Source organism: Saccoglossus kowalevskii, chromosome 15 (assembly GCF_978046115.1).
Source record: "Saccoglossus kowalevskii chromosome 15, keSacKowa6.1, whole genome shotgun sequence".
Classification (NCBI taxonomy): domain Eukaryota; kingdom Metazoa; phylum Hemichordata; class Enteropneusta; family Harrimaniidae; genus Saccoglossus; species Saccoglossus kowalevskii.
Window position 1 is genome coordinate 30,688,592 of NC_140655.1, and position 13,631 is coordinate 30,702,222.

Consider the following 13,631-nt stretch of genomic DNA (forward strand, 5'->3'; position numbering starts at 1 on the left):
TAATATGGCAAGTGTCAGTTCTGCAGTAGCAATAATTAGCTATTTAAATTTGAACTGACATCAATGAAAATCAGTTGTCACTAATACCCTCATAATTGTATTAAAGTTGCCTACAGTGCATGTAAGTAATATACTGGAATGTGGTGGATACTTATGTCATCGTCATCTCAACATTTTATTACAAACTATGGAATTATAAACTTGTTAAATAGGTTAATCAGGTCTAGTGTGCAATGTCTTCATTATAACACTGTGTGACTATCTCTATATGCACTAGTGCTCCTGACAGGACTCTGTACGAACCTGTGAAAATAGGGCATCAAGGGACACCAAATACTTTCTGCATTTTCCTATACTAATGTAACATACAAACTAGAAAAGCATGTACTCAGAATGTCAAACACACATGATATATACAAGGATGATTTATCTGTGGTTCCACAGAATTTCTGTTTTCTTAGCCATGTTTTTTAAGATTTATATATAGTTTAAGCTCAACAAAACAAAATAATGTTTCAGATCACCATGCACATCATTCAAAGATTACATGTCAAATGGGTTTTTTTGTAGTTGGCCATGGTAGTAAAGAAATGCATCAATTTTGAAAAAATAATTTGGCCAGAAACATTGTTTTTGGGCAAAGAGTGTACAATGTCACCTTTGACTTATTGTGGTACAATTAAACTGCTATAAATAGATAAAACCCAAGTTTTACTGTATTGCCTGCCCAAAAATACTATTAACAAGTTATACAGTCCTCATTGGTTATGAAGTTTAAGTCATTGCATAAAAAACAAAATCCATCCAAGATGGGGCCTTCTGCAGTCATCTTAATAATATTTATTAGATGCATAAAATCCTCAGGGAAGAATAAAAAGGGTCTTACAAAAAGAAATTTAAAAACTATAATTTAAAAAAAAACAAAAAAGAAAACACACTATTCTAAAAATAAAAAAACAAATAAAAAACAAATATGAATAAAAAATATGCATCCCGAGTTGTGTGCATGTTTAAAGTTTCAGGTTAACTATCCAAGTACTTTCAAGATATGGAACCAGAATTATATTTGTTAAATCAAAAGGAAAGGACGCGCATCAAGATTCAATATTAGTTCAGAAAGGCCAATTTAAATAAGTTTAATGCATTTTTAGTACTAAATCTTGAATCAAGTAGTAGCACATGTTGTATGGTGTTTGTATAAAGATTGAACTTGACCATTCCAGTGTTTCCAATATAGAGACCTGGAACTGTATTTGGTAAAACAAAATGGCCACCAGTAAGCCATTTTTAATTATATCTGCATGTCTCGTGCATCAAGGTCCCATTCGTTTTCATTGTACCAAGTTTGAATGTAATCAGTCTATGCATTACCAAGATCTGTTTCTGAAATGGCCAAAACAGGGAATTTTGATGTATTTTTAGCACTAAAATTGCCACTGTTTGTCCATGTTAAATAAGTCTGTATCACAAATGGATGTTCATATGTAAGTCATATGTACAAGCCTATATAACAATTTTGTAAAAGTCTGGAAAACAACCAAATTTGAGGTGAAATCAGTGAATAAATTCATTTGCACAGAAATTAAGGGTGACCAATACATTTTCAAGACTGTATTCAGAAATGGCTAAATAAAATGTTTCATTACTATACACCTTTTTTCAGTTTACATGGTGGTCTATGGGGAAAACTGCAAACATTTAATGTGATGGTCAATTTTGTAAAAAAAAAAATATCAGTTTTCTTTATACTCCAAAAAAATTAGAGAAAAGAAATAGAGAACAACAATTTTAATGCACCAATAGAGAAAAACTGTATTGATTGTATATTTTAATATCAGTAACATTTTCCATCAACTGTAAATTCTGCAGTACTGGTAGTAGCATTGGAAATGATGGGAAATGTTCTTAAGAAATATGTTGCTAACATAAACACTGTATTTGCTGTTTAATCTGTTTATGAAAATGATTGGTCAAACTACTACTTGTCCTAATCAATATGGAACTCATGACATACACAATACGTGTAAAATACACATTTGTTTACAGGGAATGCGCAACGCTTTAATGACCATGAATACATTAAATACAATTATTTAATTGTAAATATGGCACTGCCAAACTGTGGTTATATTTATTCCCACTTTTAAGAAACTTTGTGCATGCAAATTTATGGGATCTTCGTTGATTTTATTATCAGGAACAACATAATATAATTTTTAAGATCAAAAGGTAAAATAATAAAGAAACATAATTCAACGAGCATGCAACACAAGCTATTATATAGTATTCCCTATTTTGAGTGACGTATCACTAGGAGTCCACAAACTTCAGATCTTCTGTGCAAATCAAAGACTCAGATTCCTATATTTCACATGGATGTTACCCTAATATTCAGAACTTGTAATGGTTGTCGTTTATAGATTGCATATGTGATTTGATAGCATACCATGTACACAGTGATGATTTGTGCTGTGAAATAAATCATTAATCTACTGAAAACCAAGCGACCTGACGGTCGAAATAGGTCCGCTGTCTTCATTATCATGGAACAAGAATCAGTGAAGTGGCATTGTGGTTGTAATATTCATAGTCAGTCATTTAGAAAACATTGCAGTTGCAGTTTCGAACTTTTATAGTGTTCATAAGGATAGTGCATTTCATTGGACAAACATCATTGAGGCTAAACTTAAGAAATCATGGATGTGCAAAAACCTGAGAAATGGTCGAGAAAAAAAAAATATGTTTTTGTTTGAAAATTGTGGTCATGTTTTTGAAATGTTATCTTTCCTGATACGTTGTACATATATGTAATTGTTTTGTTACACCCAAGAACAAATGTTCAATAAATCTGTGCAGTAATAATCTTATGATCAGGTATAAAAGAGTCAATTACAAATGTACTCCAGTTTTACATAAGACATTGCTGAATGCAAGATCAATTGTTGTGCCATATATGTGGTGGCTTCTGAAATAAGCTGAGAAGATCTAAAAGTTGTTTCTAATGACTGTATCAATGTTCTATTTATAATGACCGTCCAAATTATTATGTGTGCAATTTAAGGGACCTGATATAAGCAGAATAATCATCGCATTTTTCATCAAAAATACCAGTTACTTAACTCACTTGTGCTATTACATATTCAAAGTATACTTTAAAGCTGTATTATGTTTTATATTTAGTTGAAAGCTCTCTGTAAATAGGGCTTACGGTTTTGAACCAGTTGTCAAAAATAACATTTTTTACCAAAAATGAGAAAAATGTTCACTAAAAATCCAAATTTGCTTATTTTGACACCAGTTTAACAAATCTGACCATCCAACGTATCATTGCTGGAAATATGAAAGCATTTGGACTTATGGTTTCGAACTAGTTGTCGAAAATAACCCTTTTTTACCAAAAATGACAAAAATATTCACTTAAAATCTAAATTTCCATATTTTTACACGAATTTAACAAATCTGACAGATATATATATATAACAATTTTTTTTTAGATGGTGCCGAGCATTTTCTAGTGGAACTCTGTTAAATCCAATAGCAATGTAAATCAGCATATATTTTTACTTAACTATAAAATATACAAATTAGCAATTGTCTCTTATAAACTTTACGCTTTGACCTTTTGTTTTGAAATTTTCACAAATGATTAACAATGTGTTTATCTTCAAAACGCCGTAGGGGCATTGTTTTTGGTTGAACAGTGTTACAACAATCGTACAGACAACTAGCCTGGGTGTTAATTTATGCATAAACTTGAATTAGTGAAATTTGAGCTGCTGCCCAGATAGACAGTTTTCAAGACGAAACTTTCTTCATAGTAAACAGATGTACCCGTAAACCAATTTTGACAGGAAACAGAGACATGGTTTAGAAGCGAATTTGTTTTAAATCACTTTTGACCAAAAAAAAAACATTTTTGTGCATATTTCAAACTACAATGTCCATAAAAAAAAATACTTACAAAATTTTAAAATTCATACAATAAGCTTTCTAAAAATATATAGTTATGTGGACAAGGGAGGTCATCTTGGTTGCCTAATTAACTAATTAAAATACCTGTCAGGTAAACTGCATCTCTACCTTAAATATCAATTGGCCCAAACCTAATAATCCCCTTATATAGCTACAATGGTATGTTAATGATTTGTAAACACAATCACTTTTCTATTTCAAAACAATATTCCTTCCATGAGAAATCTCAACCCAGGCATTTGGGATGTGGGATTCAATTAGTCTCAAAAATTGAATAATGCTGCCTAGCACAAAGAGATGGCTGGACAAATGTGAACAATAAGATACAGTATTGTATTTATATATATATGCAATATTATGCAATATTCAAATGCTGCACCTTTCACAATATGAATGATTAAAATATTAAATAAATGAATTTTCAGGACAGCTGATTCCAAAACTATGGTGCACACAATATATTAAGGCATGCCTGAAAAATGATATTCTTCACTTCATGATTTTAAATGGTAGAATTTGAACAAGGTGGAACTACATTTACAATTATCAGACATTAATCTTTCTTGAACTTCTATAAAACTAACAATTGCTATGCAATCTTCAATTTCAATTACCTGGGGTAGTTCACATTATTTTGTATCTTTCTCCAAGCAACCCATAGAGGGCACTGTGTATTTAAAAAACATTCACTGGTTTGAATTCCAGTGGATACTAAATAGAAATATTCATTAGATTAAAAATTCACTTGTTTGAGAAAGGAAACTATACATTCTACTGTTAAATCATGGACCATTTTATTAGGTTCATACTGTCTATCAGCCATCCAAATCAGCTACTGGTAATAATTTAATCTGATTTATGTACATGCAGCGGTAAATTTGATAAAAATCATTAGCCACATTTTATTTATTATAAGTAATAGAGATGACATCTATTAGTAAAATAATTTGATTTTCAATAAACACAAATTAGAAACATACATTGATCATTATTGAGAAAAAAATTGTAGCACCTGATGGTTACCAAAAGAAAGTTGTTGTAAAATACATTGCAGTAATTAGCCTGTAGTAAGCACACCAATCACTGTCTTCCTTTTATTTTAAGGAACTATTCAACATCATGAAAGATGTTTATTCCAATCACAGTTTTGAAATATAGGTTCTGTCTTGTGTATAGGAATGGGATTGAATGTTTTGATCACTGAAGCAATATAAGACCAAACATGCTAAAACAGAAACATGTTATGTTCTAAGATATCAAATTTATACTGCTCCTTATACCGGGGTATAAACCACTACTATACCAAGATAATAATGTTTAAAAATTACAAAGGTATGAAGTATTGTTTTAACGACAACAATAATACACAGTCACCTGAGTTAGCCAGTGAAATTTGTTTACGTCTAATGTGGAAAGAATATTACCCAGTTCTTTAATGCTGTGTTCCCCAATCTTAGAAAAAAAATTTACCCAAAAACACTCAGGTCTAGAACAAGTAATATCAGGATAACCTTACATTTATTGAAACATGTCAAATTCCTGGAGAGGAATTAAACTGGTTTTATACAATTGTACCAGTTAAATGCTGCAAGCTAACATACTAGATGTTAAATAGTACATTGGAACAGTACATGCTTCAATGCCCCCAGACATCACTACCTCAAACAAGGATTAGCTGAATTAAAAAATAAATTAATTTGTCAAATAATTAATTTATTCAACACTAAAACGAACTACAGTGAGTTGTTCTATGGTCATATAACAATAAAAATAGATAAGATAAAATAAAATAAACTACACTAAGATACAGTAATGTTAATCAACTACACAGAATGCTAAATAAAGCTAAATAATATTACAAACACGCAAAAGATCATAATAAACTTATACGGTACAATACAATACACTAGCTAATATTATTAAGAAGTAACAAAATCACATTAAAATCACATTAGAGTCATAATTATGGTGGAAAGAATATTTTTAATTTTGGTAGAGCTGCTCACATCTCATTTGCATACATTTTTGTATGTATTGTGCAGTTCTTATTCCTGAACAATATTTCATGATTGCATTGAATTTTTCTAGTTCATTTAACTTCCTAAAATTTTGTATAATTTCCTTACAGTACTTGAATAATTCAATTCTGTGTGTATTGTACAGACTGCAGTCCATAAGGAAATGTATCTCATCTTCAATCTGCTTTTTAGCACAGTGTTTACAGACCCTTTCATTCCTTGGAGTTCTGCAATGCCTGCCAGTTTCAATATGAAGTTTGTGATCAGAGATTCTGAACTGGCATAGGGAGTGTCTCAGTTTAATATTACTCATTGTTATTAAACATTTTTCCATTTTAAACTGTGTTTTGAATGTTCTATAATTTTCCAATTTGTTTGTTCCACCATTTGCTCTGTTGTCATCAAATAGAGCTTCTTTCCATTTTATTTTATAATTTTCTTTCAGTAAAGCAGAGATAGTCTTGGTTTGGTGTGGTTTCTTTTTTTTTATTTGTTGTTTTATTGCCTTATCAAGATTGTTGTCACTGATTATTTTGTCGACATTTCTTGTCCACCTAGTTTTTACTGTATTGACCTCATCAAAGGTGCTTTTTATTAACTTGGGCGTCTATGGAAGTTTTGATCTGAGCCAGAATTTAATTATTTGTGTGATAATTTTTATGGCAAGAGGGTATCTTCCCAATTCCCCTAAGATTGCAAGCTTAGTAGCATTCTTTTTAACCCTCAGGAGTAATCAGAAGAAAGAATAGTTAACAGTTTCAATAATATCGCTATTTTTAGTGACTTCCTCTCCCCATACTTCACACCCATAGCTAATGATGGGTGCTATCAATTTATCAAATAGGTTTAGAGCTATGCTTATTTTGAGGTTTGAGACAGAATTGAGTGTTTGTTTTAGTACGAACTTGTACTAGTGTACGTTTGTTTCAGTAATAAGCCTTCTTCCCTATACCCCCTCTAGATAACTATAGGCGTCCTTAGAAGGGACATACGCAATTAAATTGGGCTAGGAGTGGTATGGGGTGATGGTTTTGGTAAAAGGAGCCCCCCCCCCCCGTGTTGGAGCACAGGAACTATGATCAAATTTGAAATTTTAAACAGCAACCAATATTCTTCAAGCTGGTATTTTTTTTTAGATTTTATTTTTTCATTCCGTTTGACTGTTTTTTCGAGTTTAAAAAATATGAGCTGGCTGGAGCCTTCATCCCTTATTTCTTAAACTAGATACCAGCCGATAACCCCCCCCCCCCCCCCCGCTCATAGGGATTGCGTACAGTTGATCAAAGTTCCTGGGCTCCGACTGGTTGGAGGATCACAAGTGTTCATAGCAAAAATGTCTGGAGAGCATTTATAAAATAAAAACGATTAAATAATGTTGGGCTTAAGTTACAGCTCTGTTTTACTCCTGAAGAGTATGGAAATCTATTTGTTATTCTTCCGTTTAACAAGCTGTCGAAGATTCGGGTCAACGCAACGAGTCCGATGCCAATAAATATTCCAATAAATGTCAATAAATCCTACGTTCATAAACATGAATAAACATGCAAACTGAATCGCTATCTCGCGAGGCGATATTGGTTCAAATACTGCGTCAGGAAAACGTACGATTACTGGTAAACGCAAAACATCGAGTACACACTGCGAAGAAACCGAAAAAAACTAACAACTAACCTACCAGCCATTTTGTATAATGCAAAGTAAGCAAATAACACCGAATAAACGGCAAGGTAAGGACTATGTCTAATTATAGTAAATACGTACTGCGTGCGTGACTCGAACCGGCGCTCGCGTACGGCACCTAATCGCCTAGCTACACGCCACTACACGTCTTCCCCTCGGCCACCGGGCATCCCCAAAAAAGGATGCTTAATAACCGAGCTTATTACGTGCAGAGAACGTGAAACCCGTCCACGCGATACGCGCCACACAGCATGGCCAGAATGCTTAATAAGAATAATAAGCTCGGTTATTAAGCATCCTTTTTTGGGGATGCCCGGTGGCCGAGGGGAAGACGTGTAGTGGTGTGTAGCTAGGCGATTAGGTGCCGTACGCGAGCGCCGGTTCGAGTCACGCACGCAGTACGTATTTACTATAATTAGACATAGTCCTTACCTTGCCGTTTATTCGGTGTTATTTGCTTACTTTACTTCCTATGTCGACAGCAACTATGAGTTTAAAAATTATTTCTCAGTACTTATTCACTGTTAAAATGCTGTACCATTACTTTCACCATCCTACTACAGCCAGATCTGAAGGCCTTTGCCGCATTCTGGCCATGCTGTGTGGCGCGTATCGCGTGGACGGGTTTCACGTTCTCTGCACGTAATAAGCTCGGTTATTAAGCATCCTTTTTTGGGGATGCCCGGTGGCCGAGGGGAAGACGTGTAGTGGCGTGTAGCTAGGCGATTAGGTGCCGTACGCGAGCGCCGGTTCGAGTCACGCACGCAGTACGTATTTACTATAATTAGACATAGTCCTTACCTTGCCGTTTATTCGGTGTTATTTGCTTACTTTACTTCCTATGTCGACAGCAACTATGAGTTTAAAAATTTTTGTATAATGCAATATGGGTAATATGTAAAGTAGGTCGTATTCGTGAGGTCCTATTTGAGAGCTCCCAGATACGACCCAATGTGGCGTGCGCATAACCCTTCTCATCCACGACCAGCAAGCAACATCACACACGAAGATGTAGCGTGCAGCCACAGTCCATCAACGAAGGACTGTGGTGCAGCTAAGCGACAGCCGCTGTCGACGAAAGTCATCCCGTCTGTGGAGTACCGCAGTTGCACGGCATGTTTGCCAATGCACAATTCTGTGGCGGAACTTTTAACTTCAACATAAACTGTGTATCATAGTCGTCCAGTTCAACGTTCTGGTTCTGCCGTTGTCCCAACTAAACGTCAACGAGTTATTTATTCGGACAGTGACTCAGATTAGACGTCTGATTATTTTAATTTCAAACAGTGACACGCGTTCTCCGGGCGCGTTCTACACTGACACGCGCTGCTAGGGCGTAACACTTATATTGGAACATATTAATGGGCAATGGGGTTCCCCGACCTAAATTCCATCCCGGTTTGCACGTTCTTTCTTTAATACGAAATAATCAAGTATGGAACATATGTAATAATAACAGAACCCCACACCCTCCCCGTGGCTTTCGTTGCGTATGGAAGTTATTTTCACTCGAGATGCGGTGTATTCTGCTGTACTTTCACTCGCTTCGCTCATGAAAGTACGGCCGCAGGATACACCGCATCACTCGTGAAAAAAACTTCCATACGCAACGAAAGCCACGGGGACGGTGTGGGGTTCTGTCATATCCTTGCATGACACATCAGTAATTTAGTGCAGGTAGACTAAATCAGTCATTGGGAACTGTTCCTGTGATTTGTGTAAAATTTGTCAAGTTACATAATGATACATGCATCGTTTCGGAAATTGAGTGAATACCAAAAAAAGGGAAACTCGTAGCATCAGAAGCCGTTGCAAAATCTAAAAACATTTCTCCTTGACCCCCATGGTCTTCAGTCCCCTCAATAATAAACGTTAAGAGACGAAGTCGTCTGTAATACGTCTCCCTTTTTAAATATCAGTTTGCTCTTGATGAATCATGTGCAATATTATTTTTCGTATCACCTTGTTGGACATGCTACACTCACATATAACTTCTGAATATTTAATTTTTAACTTAATTTTAAACCCCAGATTATCAATATAAATCAAAACAACAAAAATGGTCATTTACCAGTCACCATGGTGATATATAACAAGTTCGCTTTATCTCACCATGAACACATTTGAGGCAATGATAGAAGGTTCCACAACTGACAAAATGGCCGCCATTAACAATAAAATAAATTAGTGACTACAATTTATTAGAACATGCCTGAGTAAAGAGAGGCTTAAAACAGATCCATATACTGCAAAACTGGTATTTAAAATAGTTGCTCAATTCACAAATCACAGATACATTGTATGTTTTTCCATGATTTTTTAAAATTTTTACCAAATTTTTTTTTCCTGAAGAAGATTCTGAAAAACATAGAAAGCCCACTGAAGTTCTTCTGACTTCACCGGACGCCGAAAAACAAATTTTCTTTACCTATTTTTTTATAATCGCTATAAACTAGTTTGCTGTGAACAGTGTACTGATGACGTCATTAGATCACGTGATATGGGGACACCTTCCTCCATAGAAGAACAGTTAAATACACAATGAAGCTAAAAGGTCCATGATTATTTATTCATCAAATTACCGTACCAATATTCTCATTGCAGTGTGACGGTATCGATTCTGTAAACTACACAGCGCGATGTGAGTTTATAAAATCTAACGATGATTGTCAAAATTTCGATGGATTTATCAACTATCTTCAATTTATCTACTGTGCCTTTGCCGACAACGAGGCCATGTCTACTATCGCTGTCATTGTGCTGGTAAGTACTGTAAATACATTTATTTTCACTGGCGTTTAGTTTCACTATTTTGATGTTTTGAACAATTTCACAGGATTTTAAATTCACAAACTTAGCAATGAAACAATGAATTATATGTTCACGTGGATTAAACTTGAAGCGGGGTGGTCGTCGCGCAGCGCGTGTTCGAATTTCATGTAAATAAACAATGTATTTTACACGCGTTGTATACGTCGCTATGAGTCCCATATCGAACAGGACGCGGCACGACGACCACCGCCCTTTAACGAATTTTACTTATCGTAATCATTGCAAAATTAATGCATTCACAGACCCAGACTCAAAAACAGGCAACATAACCCAGAACGTCAATTCGGAGACTTATCTTGAGAAACGACTGCTTAAAATATAAATCTGTTTTTGTTACACCAAATGACACACGTGGTCAAGAGAGGTTATTTTAAATGTTTCTGGCCGTCAATGAGAATAATAGGGACAAAACTAATTACATTTTACATACAGTTAATTTCACAGCTACATTACTTTGTTGTGCACATTTTATCTAGAATTACGTCACATATGCTACCTCGTCATTATCACTGAATTAGATCAAATTTCCTAATATTGCAGATCTTGATGCTGGTGTACCTATTCCTAATTCTCGGAACAATTGCAGCTAGCTTGTAAGTAACGTATGACTTTACTAACTTCGCATGATTTGCGCCATCGACGGCAATCGTTATCAGGCTTGCAATAGTCGGCAGAGGGCGCAATTCTACAAATACAATAAAAAAGCTAAGCTTGGCGGGACTCGAACCCGCAATCTTCGGCTGAATTCTTTAAATAATTGGAGACCGACACCTTATTCATTAGGACAGAGGGGCACAATACAAAGTCATCGATATAATTCTAGTAAAACTAAAAATGAAATGCAATAATTTCACAATATGAATTCACTGACCTTGCAATGAAACCTGCAATCGTTGGTCGACGGATTTAAGATTAGGAGGCTTACATCATATGCATGACGTCACACGGGCATATATAGATGTCAATGTCACAATACGAAGTCATTGACAAGTTATATGAATATCTCCCTCTAGAGGGACTTGAATCTGTAATATTATGTTGATTTCGTTAGGCTTGGAGGCATTTTGCTTGGCAGTGAAAGCGTGTAATGTAATTCCCATATATATGTTGTTCTTTCAGCTTTTGCCCGTCTCTGTCATCGATATCGAAGTCACTTGGATTAAGTGACAACGTTGCAATATCCTTTGTTTATTATATAGTTGATTGATATATGACAATTGGTACTGTGAACCGTAAAAACGTTTATCAATTATTGCAGTGTTCTGTCTAATAGATTTATTGATTTAATGCCTTATGTATTCATTGCCATACTTCGCATCTTGTTCTTCCCGTAATTTAACCTCTCAGAGAACTGGCATACTATTTTGGTGTTCAGATAAAATGTACATGCATGGAATAACCGAGAAAACCTGTCCCATGAAGGATTGTTATAAAATTCAGGCACGAACGCGCCCAGTAACTTAGCAACCTGGGAACAAGCTTGGGAAACAAATCATTGTTATTTAAGTGAAATAATACAATGTATATAAATCAATTAACGCATCCAATATGCTGTGTCATTGCCTTAGTGTGGAAACAATGTTTTATCATAGACTCCAGTTGTTTAATTTTTTTACTATGTTTTACGATAAACTTTTTTACCAGGCATTAATCAGATTGTGATTTCTTTAATTCGACTCATACGGTGTGACTTTCCTTGCATTCGGTAATGGAGCTCCCGACATATTTGCATGCATAGCAGCTGTGACCAGTGGTGGCAGTGGAGATGAGAACGGACTACGACTTGTTGTTGGAGAGTTATTTGGTAAAACAAATACTGTAACCTGTATTTTAGCGGACATATTATTTTAGCTATTTCAGTAATCTGTACAACATATATTTTAACTATTTATCTATACAAACTTAGTTTTTAGTACACAATTTTAGCTTATTAGCAGCTACCCGTACCATGTGTTCTCTTAACTGGTGCACTATTTTAGCCATATTAGCTAGCTGTACAATGTGTTCTCTCCGGTACATTACTATTTCAGCCATATTAGCTAGCTGTACAATGTGTTCTCTCCGGTACATTACTATTTCAGCCATATTAGCTAGCTGTACAATATGTTCTCTCCGGTACATTACTATTTCAGCCATATTAGCTAGCTGTACAATGTGTTCTCTCCGGTACATTACTATTTCAGCCATATTAGCTAGCTGTACAATGTGTTCTCTCCGGTACATTACTATTTTAGCCATATTAGCTAGCTGTACAATGTGTTCTCTCCGGTACATTACTATTTCAGCCATATTAGCTAGCTGTACAATGTGTTCTCTCCAGTACATTACTATTTCAGCCATATTAGCTAGCTGTACAATGTGTTCTTTCCGGTACATTACTATTTCAGCCATATTAGCTAGCTGTACAATGTGTTCTCTCCGGTACATTACTATTTCAGCCATATTAGCTAGCTGTACAATATGTTCTCTCCGGTACATTACTATTTCAGCCATATTAGCTAGCTGTACAATGTGTTCTCTCCGGTACATTACTATTTCAGCCATATTAGCTAGCTGTACAATGTGTTCTCTCCAGTACATTACTATTTCAGCCATATTAGCTAGCTGTACAATATGTTCTCTCCGGTACATTACTATTTCAGCCATATTAGCTAGCTGTACAATATGTTCTCTCCAGTACATTACTATTTCAGCCATATTAGCTAGCTGTACAATATGTTCTCTCCGGTACATTACTATTTCAGCCATATTAGCTAGCTGTACAATGTGTTCTCTCCAGTACATTACTATTTCAGCCATATTAGCTAGCTGTACAATATGTTCTCTCCGGTACATTACTATTTCAGCCATATTAGCTAGCTGTACAATATGTTCTCTCCAGTACATTACTATTTCAGCCATATTAGCTAGCTGTACAATGTGTTCTTTCCGGTACATTACTATTTCAGCCATATTAGCTAGCTGTACAATGTGTTCTCTCCGGTACATTACTATTTCAGCCATATTAGCTAGCTGTACAATGTGTTCTCTCCGGTACATTACTATTTCAGCCATATTAGCTAGCTGTACAATGTGTTCTCTCCGGTACATTACTATTTCAGCAATATTAGCTAGCTGTACAATGTGTTC

General features: G+C 35.1%; 1 pseudogene across 1 annotated transcript in view; it reads left to right on the forward strand.

Moving 5' to 3' along the window:
- Positions 1–13,631, forward strand: part of LOC102804542 (mitochondrial sodium/calcium exchanger protein-like) — a 37,230-nt pseudogene that overhangs the window by 10,956 nt on the left and 12,643 nt on the right. The window contains exons 2-5 of the transcript XR_014926590.1: positions 10,275–10,433; positions 11,043–11,095; positions 11,622–11,679; positions 12,186–12,306. The product of XR_014926590.1 is annotated as a mitochondrial sodium/calcium exchanger protein-like (transcript). The remainder of the gene's footprint in view (positions 1–10,274; positions 10,434–11,042; positions 11,096–11,621; positions 11,680–12,185; positions 12,307–13,631) is intronic.